Below are 14,308 nucleotides of genomic sequence, written 5' to 3'. Positions count from 1 at the left end.
CACACACACACACACACACACAGACTCAAATTTCTCTGACCCTCAATGTCTTACCATCTTAAAAGAAGAAATAAGCATGAAAACAGGTGTTTATAACAGGGATTTCAAAGTCACTAGTTTAGCTTCTACCCCGCCCCTCCTCATTCACACCCAGCAGAGAGTTGGATCCCTTTTCTCTGCCTCAGCCCTACAAAGTTGTCGCTTGACACCAGGTAGAGCATTGCCAAAGATTTGAGAACTATAGGAAACTCATCAGAGCTATTTGAAAGAACAGCAACAGCCTGACTTCGGGGGATAAAACCTGCCAGGGACAGAATGAAAGCGGGCCAACCTCCAAAGACCTGGCACAAAAGTACACAATTTCAAAACACGTGTACCCGGTGTCAACACTGACATCACATGTGTCTTCCAGTTTGAGAAATCTTTCACACACAAGATCTGAAAGAAACCTAATTGTTTTTTGTTTTTAGGTTCTATGTTATGTATTGTGTAAGAATTGATCTGTAGTTTTGCTTTCTTCTCCAACAGAATCCCATAAGGAATCACCAAGGGAATTTTTCTTGCAAACAAACATCTTCCAAGCACCAGTGCTTATGCCTGTCATTCTAGCGACTCGGGAGGCTGAGATCTGAGGATCAAGGTTCAAAGCCAGCTTTGGCAGGAAGGTCCATGAGACTCATCTCCAATGAACCATTCAAAAGGTAAAAGTGGAGTTTAGGCAGCTCGATAGAGCACCAGCCTTGAATGGAAAAAGCTCAGAGACAGTCCCCAGGCCCTGAGTTCAAGCCCTAGGACAAGCATACAGATACACACACACACACACACACACACACACACACACACACACACACATTGAAGGCCTGAGGATTTAGCTCAGTGGTAGAGCGTTAGTTCTGCCATGCAAAGTCCTGGATTTGACCCCCAGAACATTAGGGGAAAAAACAAACACTGATAACTGTGTAAGAACATGTAAAAATAAATGTATCTATACATAGTTACAGAAACAGTGTAGGTATATTTACAATATATTTATTATATAAGCTATATATTTATTATCTATACCTATATTATACGTGTGTGTGTGTGTATGTATTGTGTTGTGTATGCTCAGTGCCTCGGTGCTGTCCCTGAGCTCTTTTGTTCAAGACTGGCACTTGGAGCCACAGCACCACTTCTAGTTTTCTGGTGATTAATTGGAAATAAGAGTCTCACAGACTTTCCTACCCAGGCTGGTTTAGAACCACAATCCTCAGATCTCAGCCTCTTGAATAGCTAGGATGACAGGTGTGAGCCACCAGCCCCTCGCTTATAAAAGGTTTCATTACATGTTTTTTCTTTTTCTTGTGCTGATACTGAGGCTGGAATTCAGGGCCTGGTGTTCTTGTTTGGCTTTATTTGTTCACTGCTGGTCCTCTATTATTGGGCCACAACACCATTTCCAGTTTTTTGGTGATGAATTTGAAATAAGAGATTCATGGTCTTTCTTTCCCTGGGTCTGGCTTTGAATCTCAATTCTCAGATCTCAGTCTGCTCAGTAGGGAGAATTATAGATGAGAGCCATTGGCTCCAGGCAAGAACAACATATTTTGATTAATAGTAATATTTAAGATATTAGAAATTCTAAAATCCTTTTCCATTACAGATTATTTTCACTTGCTTTTGAATTTCCTGAGTTTGGACTCTTACCAAGTACATACAATTGTGTAATGATTCTTCTATTTTTATTTATTTTTGTTGTTAGACTAAGATGAAATACACCTAACACAATATGTACCATGGGACTGGTTTTTAAGTGTACAAATCAATGGCATTAACAATATTTAGATTATGCAATTGCCAGCTCTGTCCAGTTTGGTAAGTCTTTTCATCTTGTGAAACTAAAACTTGATACCCATTAAGCAATAACTCCCTATTGCCCCTCTCTCCTTCCAACATCTGCAAACCACATTCCTCTTTTTTGTTCTTGTTCCAGTCCTAAAGCTGGAACTCAGGACCTGGGCCCTGTCCCTGAGCTATTTTGCTCAAGGTTAGCACTCAACCACTTGAGTCACAGCTCCACTTCCAGATTTTTTGGTGGTTCTTTGGAGATATAAAGTTTCTTTGAATTGTTACTATGTATCCCAGGCTCAGTCTTGAATTCATAATCTTCCTTCCTCAGCTTCCCATGTGCTGGGATTATAGGTGTATACCACCATGCCCAGACACCAGTCTGTCTGTCTTTCCTTCCCTCCCTCCCTCCCTCCCTTTCTCCTTCCCTCTCTTTCTCTCTCTCTCTCTCTTTCTCTCTCTCTCTCTCTCTCTCTCTCTCTCTCTCTCTCTCTCTCTCTCTCTCTCTCTCTCCCCCTCTTTCTTTCTTTCTTTTTCTATCTTGTCAGTCCTGGGGCTTGAACTCGGGGCCTGGGCACTGTCCCTAATCTTCTTTTTGCTCACGGCTAGCACTCTACCACTTGAGCCACAGTGCCTCTTCTGGCTTTTTCTATTTATTTGGTACTGAGGGTTCAATTCCTCAGGACCACATAAACATGCATGCTAAGCAAGCACTACCACTAAGCCACATTCCCAGTCCAGTATTTCTCTGTGTGTGTGTGTGTGTGTGTGTGTGTGTGTGTGTGTGTGTTGGTCATGAGGCTTGAACTTAGGGCCTGGAAGCTATCCCTGAGCTCTATGCTCAAGGCTAGTGCTCTACAACTTTGATCCACAGCTCTACTTCTGGTTTTCTGGTGGTTCATTGGAGATAAGAGTCTCATAGACTTTTCTACCAGGGCTAGCTTCAAACCCGGATCCTCAGATCTCAGCCTCCTGAGTAGTTAGGGTTACAGAAATGAGCCACAGGTGTCCCGCTTGCCACCAGTATTGGGTGTGTGTGTGTGTTTGTGGGGCGGAGGGTGCGCACCAGTCCTGGGGCTTGAACTCAGGGCCTGGGCACTGTCCCTGAGCCTCTCTGTGGTCAAGGCTAGCACTCTACCACCTGAGCCACAGCAACACTTCCAGCATCTTCTGTTTATGTGGTGCTGAGGAATTGAACCCAGGGCTTCATGCATGCTAGCCAAGCACTCTACCACAAAACCACATTCCCAGCCACCACCAGTATTTCTTGAGTTGCTTGTCACACACATCAGTCATTTTTCCATGTATCATTATTCTACCAATTCTTCAACAAATCAGTGTGATGGGGTCTGAACCACTTTTCAGACTGGGAAATCTTGACTCAGATACAAAGATGAAGTTATTCCAACGGGTGATTTGAGTAGCAGGATTCAAACCTACCACAAATGATTTCACCAGTGCCACCATTTCCTGGATGTCCAGATCTGCCCAGTAGAGGATGACCATTCCACCAGAGATGGCCACAGGGAGTAGATTTGGGAAACATAGCCTGGAGGTCGCACAATGAGGTCCTACTAGTGAACAAGCTCAAAAGCATGCCTCGCTGCAAAGGATGCTGGGAAGTGTAGTCTTTCCATTGAATTGTCTTGGGCTTCATTCAGATTTAAGGGTTAAATTCTTGTGGGGTTTGTTTTTTTGTTTTTGTTTTTGTTTTTGTTGTTGTTGTTCTTTCAGTGCTAGTCCTGGGGGTTGACCTCAGGGTCCAGGCACTGTCCCTGAGCTTTGTTTGGTTTGGTTTGGTTTTGTGCCAGTCCTGGGGCTTGAACTCAGGGCTTGAGCACTGTCCCTGGCTTCTTTTTTTGCTCAAGGCTAGCACTCTACCACTTGAGCCACAGCACCACTTCTGGCCATTTCTATATATGTGGTGCTGAGGAATCAAACCCAGGGCTTCATGTATTCGAGGTGAGCAATTTACCATGAGACTATATTCCCAGCCCTGCCTCTGAGCTTTTATACTCAAAGCTAGTGCTCTACCACTTGAGCCACAGCTCCAGTTCTGGGTTTGTTTGTTTTCTGGTGGTTCATTGGAAGTAAGAATCTCATGGGGCTTTCCTGCCCGGGCTGGCCTTGAGCTATGATCCTCAGATCTCAGTGCCCTGAGAAGCTAGGATTGCAGACATGAACACCAGCACCCAGCTTGGGGTGAGGAGGGGAAGCTACAATTCTTAAAGGGAGAAGAGGCAGATGGATATAAGTGGCAAGGGAAATCCTACAGGTGAGAGAAGATGGATGGATGGGGAATCAGACAGGAATTGAGCTACAAAGAGCAGGGTTGATATTTCATCTTCATGGGACTTTCAAGGTAGAGAGGAAATCAGAGACCTAAGTGGCTCCCGTACGTAGCAGTGGCTTATATTCTCATGTTCTCTCATGGGAAGGATCACCGAGAGGTGTGAGGCACCAGGAAGTAGGGATTGTACTTGGCCATGATTATTACCATAGCCCCGGGGTTACGCCTCTTAGTCACTACAATACTTTTGGATTAAGTATGTCCTAAGAACTGAATACAAAACAGGGCCCACCATTACCGTAGGCTTACATAACTTCCTGTCCCTCCTCTGAACTTCCCTGGAGCTCCCGAGATCTTGGAGCTATTTGCTTGTCATCATCCCCTTAGCCATTACACAAGTGTGTGTATTTGCATGTGTGTGCATGTGCACATGCTAAGGCTTGAACTGAGGCCCTGGGTACTGTCCCTTGCATTTTTCGTGCTCAAAGCTAACACTCTACTACTTGAGCCACCATTCTACTTCCAGCTTTTGGGGGTTCACTAGAGATAAGAGTCTCAAGGAGCTTCTTGTCCAAGCTGGCTTCAAACTGTGATCCTCAGATCTCAGTCTCCTGACTTGCTAGGACTTCCTGGCTCCAGCATCTTCTTCCAGAAGAACCATGGGAATGGAGTTTATGGTTTCCCATTGACCAGATCCTCATACACTCCAGTGTCATCTCCTACATATGAAGGAGCTGTGATTGGTCTGGAGCCCTTTGACCCCTGAGAGCCACCATAGCGTCCTAGTATATCAAACTGCATCTGTTTCCGGAAAGCAGTGAAGCACTCCCATTTGGGGGGAGTCAGTACCAGGGGCAGGAGAGGAGAGCAGGAGCTTCTCCTTCCCGCCTCAGAGACTTTGCTTCTCAAGCTTAGAAACTCTAGGCTATGCCTGACACTGTGGCTCATGCCTGCCATCCCAGCAACTCCAGAAGCTGAAATCTGAAGATCGCATTTCAAAGCCAGCCTGGGCCGGAAAGTCTGTGAGACTCTTACCTCCCATGATCCACCTAAAACCATGAAATGGAACCATCGCTTGCTGCTAGCCACAGCCAGGAGCAGCATGGCAGGATACTGGAGCCAAAAAAAATGAGAAGATGGAGAATCAGAAAGTGAGGTGCCAGGGGGTGCAGAGCTCACTGGATTCTGACCCCTGAGCACCCATGAGCAAGTTTATTTAGTTAGTTCAGTACAGGGACGGTTACTGTAGGTACAGAAATCAAGGTGTCAATAGATCTTGTTATTACAATCATTAATGTAAGACACAGCTGGGCCCTGGTGGCTCATGTCTGTCATCCTAGCTACTCAGGAGGCTGAGATTTGAGGATTGTGGTTCAAAGCCAGCCCAGGCAGGAAAGTCCCCATGAGATTCTTATCTCCAATAATCCACTCAAAAACCGAGAATGGCTCTGTGGCTCAACACAAAGAGGATCAGGGACAGCACTCAGCTCCCAAGGTCAAGCCCCACAACAGACCACACACACACACACACACACACACACACACGATGTAACTCCCTATAGCTAGGGAGCCGTGAGAAGTGGCGACTGTAATCCCTCTCTCACGTCCCCCTCTCCGCCGGCCGGTAGGGATTAGACTTGGAAGTGGGGTCCCAAGTTATCCTAGGTTAGCATGTGGTTGTGAAACCCCATGCTCGCCAGCCCAAGGAAAGACACGAGCCCGCGGTGGTCTCGGAGACCGCCTCTAGGACATCTGTTTATTCAAATGAGGAGCCCACAGATATACCCCCAAGGGCTGGCACAAAATAGGGATTACAGGTTGGCCATGAGGACTGTCCATCAAGTGATGTCAGGAGACTTCCTCTATAGGCGGAGACCCAGCCCCCCAAGGATTGGGTTTCTGGTATCCCCCTGCCATTGCACACGTGCTCGACCCAAGTGGTGGGGGCTTCTCTTCCTGTTAAAGGTGGAAGAAGAGGGGACAGGCTAAAGCCATCTGTGGCCTCTTAAAGGCACAGCTGACCCCAACAGACTGGGATGCAAGCATTCATCTTATTCCCATTAGCTCAAGGGCCACAGGGGCCAATCAACTGTGAATTACACACCATCGGTCCAGTTAATAGTCACTTACACATTTGTCTTGCCTTTCCTGCTTTGACTTTCCCAGGGTCCAGTTCTCAGCCTTCTGAGTACTGAGGAGGCAGCATTCCAACTGTTGTGCCAAGTTGCAAGACCACCCCCAAGAAGACCACCGAGATTTAGACACTCCGAAATGCAAAAGCAAGGCAAGGCTTTATTTAACGAGCTGCCAACTCGGGCCTCGTCCTACCCACTGACACAGCGGAGGTTAGGAGGAAGCCCCGAGCTGTGATTACACAGGGCTTATAAAGGCAAAGAACAAGGTTACAACAATCAGCTGTGCAAGCAAGATTAGAACACAGGTACAAATCTGATTGGCTCAGGGTTCCATTCTAAAATGGGGTTCACGTGGTGGGACCTGACTTCAAAGTCTGGCACCTCATTTCCCCCTTTTTCTTTTTGGTACCTTGGGAGCCAATCATGGCTCCATTCTGTCCATTTCAATGGCTTGCATGTCTAGGGGATGATATAGAGGTAAGGCATGGGCCAGTAGGGCCCAATGTAGTAACCAAAGGGCCTGTCACCATTTCTTACAAGAATAGTCTCTGTACCTCTGTTTTGCATGCCTCTAGTTTATCCTGCCTCATCTTCACAAAAACAACTCTGGTCCCTTGATTTTAAAGGGGGGCTGATGGGTGAAGATCATCCATCTTCTGTAACTTCTTCAGGCTGACTCAGGGGCGTAGACCTTACCTAGCCAGGAACCTATAACCTTAGTCTCAGTCTAACTTTTTCTTGAGGCGAAGGCAAAGCAGCTGAGTTGGGTGCTTGGAGACCTCCCATGTTCCATCACGGTAGTTGTCATCCAGGGCAAAGGGGTCAGCTGGCCTGGCGTGGAAGCAATGAACCCAAGTGGCGATGCCGTCTAGGATTCCTTCCACCGTGGTTCTTAGGATTTCAGTCCCCTGGTCTGAATAAATGGGGGGTAGGGACAGAAGCAGAATCATATAATGCCTTAAGTTGGGGTCACATTCTTGTACACGAGCTGCAAATAATCGAGTTTACACAAAAATTCAGCATTATCCAAATCAGCAAGCAATTCAGTCTGAAGGCTAGGGATAATGGGTGGGGGGTACCCGTACATTATTTCAAAAGGAGTAAAGCCAAGCTGATAGGGAGAATTTCTTACTCTAAGCAGAGCAAAAGGAAGGAGTGACACCCAGTCTGCGCCAGTCTCTAAGGCCAATTTAGTTAAGGTCTCTTTTAGAGTCCGATTCATTCTCTCTACCTGTCCTGAACTCTGGGGTCTATAAGCACAATGCAATTTCCAATCCGTCCCCAGTGCTGCAGCTATTCCCTGACTTACTTTTGAGATGAAAGCCTGTCCATTGTCTGACCCAATGGTGGATGGGAAGCCATACCTGGGTAGGATTTCTTCCAGGATCTTTTTAGCCACTACATTCGCAGTCTTATGCTTTGTTGGATAGGCTTCAACCCATCCTGAAAAGGTGTCTACAAAAACTAGCAAATATTTGTAATTTCTGTGAAATCTACTTCCCAATACACGCCTGGCCTATTCCCACAGAGGCGAGCTCTTTTAGTAGTCTGTTGATTGGGGGCATTGGCAAGCTGACAGGTCTTGCAATTTTTAACAATATACCTTTGCAGGCCTTTAACAGATCTCAATAAGGACACAATCTCAGGTCTACAAGCTTTCTTTACTAAACAGATGTATGAGCTTAAATTCTCACTGCCAGTTAGGGCTTTGAGTAAATGCGGGGGGTGAGATTTTAATCTATCCTCTCATTTGACAAACTTACCCTTACTAACCACTATCACAGATGACTGCCAAATTCCTGCCCAGTAGACAGACATGGGCATTGGAAAGGCATGCTTATGAACTATTCTTCTAGGACTTCCCGGCTTTAACTTTTGAAAGGCCAACAGTAGTGACTCTAGGATCTGACACCATCTCTGCAATCCAAGTAGTGGCTTACTGCCTCTGGATGCTCCATCACTTTTGTCCCAGGAGGAGTGACTTTCCACTGGACTTGGACTCAGGGCCTGAGTGCTGTCCCTCAGCTCTCCAGCTCAAGACTAGCACCGTACCACTTTTGAGCTCCACACCACTCCGTTCCCAGCACTCTGCTGGCTGATTAGAGACAAGTCTCTCACAGGGACCTTTCTTTGCCCGGGCTGGCTTCGAACCGCAGATTCAGATCAATGAGTCTTATAAGGGGCCACTTTACTCCAATTATAAGCAACAAGGTGGTCCACACAGAAGTAGTTTTTAAGCATGCTCTTACCTGGAACTTATTAAGGGTCAGTATTAGATCTTGACAAACTTGTAGGAATCACCTGTGCTTCTCTGTGGGCCTGCTGGAAACTGTTACAAAAAAACCTACAAAGAAGCTGGAATGGCAATTAAACATTTTGGTAGCCATAATTCTCCTTTTCTCACTTTGCAATAATTATTTAGGACAATTTTACTTCCAAATTTCTTCCAAAAGGCTACAAAAACAAAACAATTAATACAAAAGGAGGAAAACACACAGGCCTAAGAAAAGTTACGAGTTGGAGATCTCCCAAGCTGGCCCACAACCTCCTACAAGGGTGCAGAAGGAATGGACCCGAGTTGGCCCACAACCTCCTGTAAGAAGGAGTGGACCCGAGTTGGCCCACAACCTCCTGCAAGGGTGCAGAAGGAGTGGACCCGAGTTACGAGTTGGAGATCTCCCAAGTTGGCCCACAACCTCCTGCCAGGGTACAGGAGGAGTGGACCCAAGTTGGCCCACACATCCCCCTGCAAGGATGCAGAAAGAGTGAATTCAAGTTGAAAGCGGGCTCCAGAGATCCCCCTTTAAGGGTGAGGAGTCTGGGACATCCCCCGGTCTCACCAGGATTGTCAAGTAAGTACATCTGCTTCGACAACCCCTTCAAGAAATAAGCAAAAGCAAGACAAACAAACAGGCACATTACAAGACAAGACAAATGAACATGGCTGTTTTCTTACCTTCGGAGTCTGGGATCTCGGGGTCTCTGGGGCTATCCCGGACGAAACCCCAAATGTTGTGCCAAGTTGCAAGACCACCCCCAAGAAGACCACCGAGATTTAGACACTCCGAAATGCAAAAGCAAGGCAAGGCTTTATTTAACGAGCTGCCAACTCGGGCCTCGTCCTACCCACTGACACAGCGGAGGTTAGGAGGAAGCCCCGAGCTGTGATTACACAGGGCTTATAAAGGCAAAGAACAAGGTTACAACAATCAGCTGTGCAAGCAAGATTAGAACACAGGTACAAATCTGATTGGCTCAGGGTTCCATTCTAAAATGGGGTTCACGTGGTGGGACCTGACTTCAAAGTCTGGCACCTCACAACCTCTTAACCCTTTCCAGCTCTCACAGCTAGGCTCCCAAGTTCCCTATGGTGGCTCAAAGTGGTATAGCACTAGCCTTGATCAAAAGAGCTAAGGGATAGTACTCAGGTCCTGAGTTCAAGCTCCACATCTGATGAGACAGACAGACAGACAGACAGACAGACAGACAGACAAAGGAGAAGCCCAGAGGACTTTGAAGCTTGTAGAGTGGTTCGTGGAGAGCTACCAGCCTTGAGTGAAAAAGTCAAGTGAGATCTCAGGGCCTTGAGTTCAAGCCCCAGGTCCAGCACAAAAAAAAAGGGAGAGAGGGAGGAAGAGAGAGAGGGAGAGAGAACAGAAAAGAAAGAAAAAAGAAGGAAGAAAAAAGAAAGAGGAAGGAAGGAAGGAAGGAAGGAAGGAAGGAAGGAAGGAAGGAAGGAAGGAAAGGGTAGGAGGGAGGGAGGGAGGGAGAGGGGAGAGGAAGGGAGGGAGGGAGGGGGAGGAGGAAGGAAGGAAGGAAGGATCTGATCCTTGTTGGGCTCTGGTGGCTCACACCAATAATCCTAAGTACTCAGAAGTCTGAGATCCAGAGATCATGCTTTGAAGACAACCCAGGAAAGTCTACGAGACTCTTCCCTCTGATGAACCACCAGAAAACCAAAAGTGGCACTGTAGTCTTGAGCAAAAGAGCTCAAGGACAGCACCCAGGCCTTTCGTTCAAGCTCTGCAACTGACAAAGTAAGAGAGACAGACAGAAAGACAGAGGTGAAACCCAGAGAACTAGAGCGATTGAGCTAAAGGTCAGAGAGCAGGACACAAACCACACAGTAAGCAGAAACAATCCAATTAAGGAAAGCAACCCAACCCCACCCTAGGGAAGAAACCAAGGCTTGGCAGCAGGAATGGGAAAGGCCATCCTTTGTCCAACCAGAGGTGTCAGAGACCCAGCCTGGTCCTGCCAGCTTGGTCTGCAAAACCTTGTGAGTAGCCAGCATAGTCTTTAAAAAAAAATCTCCTTTTCATCACTGTGAACCCCCAAAACAAGCCTCCATGGGGCCTCCTACAGCTCACACCTGAATGAGCTCTGATCACTCCCAGACCCTTCTGAATACTTCATGCACAGCTCTGTAGCGCACTCATAATCACCCTTTCAGGATGTGTTTGACTGCCACCTTCCTCTTTCACAAAAGCAAACATACAAAGAATTAAAGTCATTTCAAGACCACCAGTTTGTAGCTAGAATCTAATGCCCAGACAATCTTTCATACCAACTCCGAGAGGAGGGAGGAGGAGAGAAAGAGGATGGGAGAGAGGGAGAGAGAGCAAGCTGAGAACGCTGGAGATACTGGACCCCTAAATGTTGGAGATGTGTGGGTTCTTGGTGTGGAAGCCAAAGATTCCCCAAATAAACTTGTGAACTTTGAGGCTTATAGAGTGGTGTATGGAGACCCACCAGCCTTGAGTGAAAAAGCCACATGTGATCTCAGGCCCTGAATTCAAGCCCCAGTTCCAGCACAAAAAGAAAAGAAAGGGAAGGAGGGAGGGAGGGAGGGAGGGAGGGAGGGAGGGAGGGAGGGAGGGAGGGTGGGAGGGAGGGAGGGAGGGAGGGAGGGAGGGAGGGAGGGAGGGAGGGAAGGAGAGAAAGGAAGAAAGAAAAGAAAGAAAATCTGACCCACACTGGGCACAGTTTGCTCACGCCTGTAATCCTAGCTATTCGGGAGGCTGAGATCTGAGGATCAAGGTCCAAAACCAGCTTAGGTAGAAAACGTCCGTGCAAATAGGGGAAAGACTCGACAAATGGGATTACTACAAATTAAAAAGTTTCTGCACAGCTAAGGACATAGCCACCAAACTAGAAAGACAGCCAACGATATGGGAAAGGATATTTACCAGCACAGCAACAGACAAAGGCCTGATATCTGTCATCTACAGAGAACTCAAAAAAACTAAGCCCCTCCAAGCCCAATAAACCTATTAGGAAATGGGCAAAAGAGCTAAAGAGAGACTTCACAAGAGAAGATATAAAAATGGAAAAGAAACACATGAGGAAATGCTCAACATCTCTGCTAGTAAAAGAAATGCAAATAAAAACAACCCTGAGATACCACCTCACCCCAGTTAGAATGGCCTATACTCTGAACTCAGGCAACAACAAATGCTGGAGGGGGTGCAGGGAAAGAGGAACCCTTCTCCATTGTTGGTGGGAGTGCAAATTAGTAAAACCACTTTGGAGAACAGTATGGAGGTTTCTCAAAAAGCTCAATATAGACCAGCCATACCACTCCTAGGCATCTATCCTAAACAGCAAGTCCCAAGATATCAAAAAGACATTTGTACTTCCATGTTTATTGCGGCACAATTCACGATAGCCAAAATATGGAAACAACCCAGATGCCCCTCCACAGATGAATGGATCCAAAAAATATGGTACTTATACACAATGGAATACTACTACATAGCGATTAGGAATGGTGAAATATTGTTATTCACAGGGAAATGGTCAGAACTTGAACAAATAATGTTGAGCAAGACAAGCCTAGAACACAGAAAACAAAGGGGCATGATCTCCCTGATATATGACTGTTAACAAAGGGAGACGGAGAGACAGTAGAGACCATGTCTGTGAAACCAAAAACTGCTTGTCAAATAGTATTCCCCACAGGATTGGGGCAGCGACCCAACAGTATGTAACTAAAACCAAACAATTACTCAACATATAAAGGTCAAAAATTGACCTCTCAGGGGAATACAATAGCTCAAAAGCTAGGTATGTACGTTCATATACGACTACTTTCGACATATGGTCTAATATCGACATTACATTTAAAGCCCTAGGCGAACTTTCTTGGGTGTGGCCACATGGCTACTGTCTATGTTCTTGATACATCATTGTATATTGTATATATGTCTATGTGACCTAGGGAAGAGATAGAAAAACAGGGCGTAAGATATCACAAGAAATGTACACACTGCCCTACTATGTAACTGTACCTTTTTTGCACAACACCTTGTCAAAAAATTTGTGTTCAATTAATAAACAAACAAACAAACAAATAAAATAAAATAAAAGAATTTTTTAAAAAAAGGAAAAGAGAGGAGAAAGATGGCGCCGAGACAATAGGGAGGCACCCCGACTCGCACCAACTGAATAGCGAGCTGGGAACTCCAACACCCAACACTCCACCAAGAACCCAGCAAAACCAGCATCCAGAAGCAGTGGAGAAACGCAGGAAAACAAAAAGGAGCAAAAAAGAAGAACCGAAAACCTACACGGAGCCGGAGATTAATCGGGGCACCCTCCCCCCACCAGCCGGCCCTGGCCCAAACAGGGTCAGGCTGGGAAAGGGAAACCCGGCGATCGGCAGACAGGTTGCCAGGAGCGCAGAATCCATATAGCGGGAGACCCCACGGACACAAAGCAGGGTGCGGACCAAGACACACCCAGCAGCGACGAGAAGTTCGGGTCCACACCGGATTCGGACAAGGGAACCCAGCGCGGCAGAAAGAGGGAACGGGGGAGCCACCACGACACTTCGCCAACCCCTGAAGGGCCAACGGCGGTGCGGGACACGCACACAAAGCAGCAAAAGTGAGTCCCCCATAATCCCTTCCCCCAACGGGAGACCCAAGCCCGACAAAGACGATATATCTCCCTCCCTCCCCCTCCCCACTCCCGTGGGAACAAAGATTCCCCAAATCAGGCGGGAAGCTCCCAGCAGGCACTGGGAAGCCAGTCTAGCAGGGGAAGGGCGGAACAGCCCCAAGCCCCCAAAGGTTCCTGAACTGGCAGAACCGGCCCCGTCCCCTTCCCAACAGGGGCCAGGGACGGCCGGCAGGGCAAGCCCCACCCGAGGCGCCTAGACCTTGCGGACTCTTACAACTAAAATCACAGGCGCTGGTGGGCAATACCAGCCCAGCAGGGTCACCTGAGCCTGATCTCGTTCCCCCTCCTCGAAGCGGAGGCGAGGTCTGAGGGTGCCAAGCCACACCCGGACAGTCGATCCCACTGGGCCCCACACATACTGCTTCCCCCCCCCAACGGACTCGCGGGAGGGCGCAAGCACAACCCAACAACCCAGGGCTCGCTCTGGGAGGCAGACCCCACTTAAGTGCCTGTTGTAGGGGACTCACAGTGCACAGGAGGGCGGGGCCCCGGCGAAAGCGCCCGCTCTGATAGGCGTGCCCTGCACTGGTGGGCGGGGCCACAGCGACAGCACCTGCTGACGCAGACACGCCTACACAGAAGGGAGGGAAGAACTACACAGACTTCCAGATGCGCAAATCACAAAGAAACATAACTCAGTTCATCAAAGGACAAGCCAACTCGCCAGCTCCAAAAAGCAGCACGACTGGAGAGGAGATGGAGAATAAAAAAGCAAATGAGGACATGTTAACAGGAATGATCGAAACCGTCAGAAATGAAATCAGAAAACAATTCCAGGAGTTTAGAGCGGAAATCTGGAAGGACACCCAGGAAGCCAAGAAAGAAATGGAAGCAAAACTGGATACAATGCAAGCCTCGTTTAAAGAAATGGAAGCAAAAATGGATACAATGCAAGCCGCCTTTAAAGAAAATCTCCACACCCTGAGAATTGAAATGCATGAAAAAATAGATTTAAAATACAACTCTTTAAAGGAAGAAATTTCCACGATCAGAGCTGATATGACAACCATGAATAGCTCTCTGACATCCATAAACTCCGCAATTGAAACCATAACACAAAGAGTGGACCATATGGAATCCAGAATCTCTCGCC

At 47.3% G+C, this 14,308-nt stretch overlaps 1 protein-coding gene across 1 annotated transcript in view; it reads right to left on the bottom strand.

The window, feature by feature from the left end:
• Nucleotides 1–1,269: 1,269 nt before the first annotated feature.
• LOC125338999 (cytochrome P450 2B4-like) overlaps nt 1,270–14,308 on the bottom strand; it is a 34,831-nt gene continuing 21,792 nt past the window's right edge. Inside the window, exon 10 of the mRNA XM_048330058.1 lies at nt 1,270–1,305. The gene's annotated coding sequence lies outside the window, so the exon portion shown is untranslated. The remainder of the gene's footprint in view (nt 1,306–14,308) is intronic.

This window comes from Perognathus longimembris, chromosome 20, assembly GCF_023159225.1.
Source record: "Perognathus longimembris pacificus isolate PPM17 chromosome 20, ASM2315922v1, whole genome shotgun sequence".
NCBI lineage: Eukaryota > Metazoa > Chordata > Mammalia > Rodentia > Heteromyidae > Perognathus > Perognathus longimembris.
Note: the sequence above shows the minus strand (reverse complement) of the source record. Positions and strands in the feature narration are given on the sequence as shown.